Source organism: Morus notabilis, unplaced genomic scaffold, assembly GCF_000414095.1.
Source record: "Morus notabilis unplaced genomic scaffold, ASM41409v2 Scaffold97, whole genome shotgun sequence".
Lineage (NCBI taxonomy): Eukaryota > Viridiplantae > Streptophyta > Magnoliopsida > Rosales > Moraceae > Morus > Morus notabilis.
The window spans coordinates 197,131-199,191 of NW_010357090.1; positions in this window are offsets into that span (position 1 = coordinate 197,131).

Below are 2,061 nucleotides of genomic sequence, written 5' to 3' on the forward strand. Positions count from 1 at the left end.
TGTCAATTCGGGGTCACTTTTGTAAAAGTAACACTGGGTGAGAACTCCCCGAGTAAAGCTAAAGTAGCACTTATATTTGGCCTACATGCAAGAAAGTCTAACTCGTGTTTCATATACTACTCCCTTTCTTTGTTGAAGAAACGAACAAACGTGCATGTACATTTTTTTTTTCTTGCTAAGAACGTGTTATGAACTTTTTTTTTTTGCTTGTAGAGAACGCGTATATATATAATATACACACACACAATTAAACCTGCAGCACCTATTAGAATCCACTTCACTGTTTTCCAATGGTATTTGCCTGGATTACTCATATACCTACTGACCACTCCCACTGTATGCGTAATGTCTAGTCTAGTGCATATCGTAGCGTACATAAGACTGCCTATAGCGGAGGCATAAAGCACCTTAGCTATATAGACTTGCTCATGCTCCGAAGTCGGTTTGTTCTATGAACTTTTTTTTCTGCTTGTAGAGAACGCGTATATATATAATATATACACACACAATTAAACCTACAGCACCTATCAGAATCCACTTCACTATTTTCCAATGGTATTTGCCTGGATTACTCATATACCTACTGACCACTCCCACTGTATGCGTAATGTCCAATCTAGTGCATATCGTAGCGTACATAAGACTGCCTATAGCGGAGGCGTAAAGCACCTTAGCTATATAGACTTGCTCATGCTCCGAAGTCGGTTTGTTCCTTCAACAACTTGAAATGACTAGCCAAAGGAGTACTCATCGATTTTGCATCCTCCATGTTGAACCTCTTCAACACCTTCTTCGCATATTCCTCTTGTGACAGTTTTAGGACATTAGTATCACTTGTAATTCTCATCCCAAGGATATGTTTTGCAGCACCCAATTCCTTTATAGCAAACTGCTTCGAACGAGCTACTAAAATTCTTCGTGTATCAACAGTAATCTACAAGGCATCTTAAGAACCTAATACTGCTCATGAAACTGTAAAAATTCTTATACCACTGACTGGGAGCTTGCTTGAGACCATACAAGATCTTTTGAAGTTTGTACACCATCTTCTCCCCCTTCACTCAAACCCTTGTGGCTGTACCATGTGACAGTTTTAGGACATTACTATGACTTGTAATTCTCATCCCCTCTTGTGACAGTTTTAGGACATTAGTATGACTTGTAATTCTCATCCCAATGATATGTTTTGCAGCACCTAAATCTTTCATAGTAAATTGCTTCGAACGAGCTACTAAAATTCTTCGTGTATCAACAGTGATCTACAAGGCATCTTAAGAACCCAATACTGCTCATGAAACTGTAAAAATTCTTATACCACTGACTGGGAGCTTGTTTGAGACCATACAAGATCTTTTGAAGTTTGTACACCATCTTCTCCCCCTTCACTCAAACCCTTGTGGCTGCACCATGTAAATTTCTTTCTTCAAGTCATCATGAAGAAAAACTGTCTTCACATCCATTTGCTCCAAGAGCAAATCTTCTTATACCACCAATGTAAGAATTGTTTGAATTGTGATTAACTTCACCACCGAGGAAAAGATATTTGTGTAGTTGATGCCTTCTTTCTGTTGGAATCCTTTTATTGCTAGCCTTGTCTTGTACCTTTTGCTACCGTCATGATCATCTTTTATCCGGTACACACATTATTCTTCAAAGCTTTCGTACCCTTTGGTAACTTAACCAACTGGTCTGATTGGACGTTAACGAGTTCATCTCATCCTTCATGACCAAATCCCACTAGACCGAACCTTAGCCCCCATGGCTTCATTAACTCTCCGACTCACCTTTGCGGGTCGATAAAATGTAATTCAACGCAGGAGAATACCTATGTGGTGCCCTTACAGTTCTGCTAAACCCCTGACCGTTGTAGCAGGTGTTCTCTATACTTCTTCTTCTGAGGCTATGTTCTCATGATCTTCAACCCCTGTATGCTCCTCCTCATTCACAGGAATATCACCTAGCGGGACTATCTTAGTTTTCTTAGAGTCTGAAACTGAGCCTCTTGTCTCTGCTTTCAGCCTGTCTTTATATAAGGCCTCCTCATTTAAGATCACGTCATTA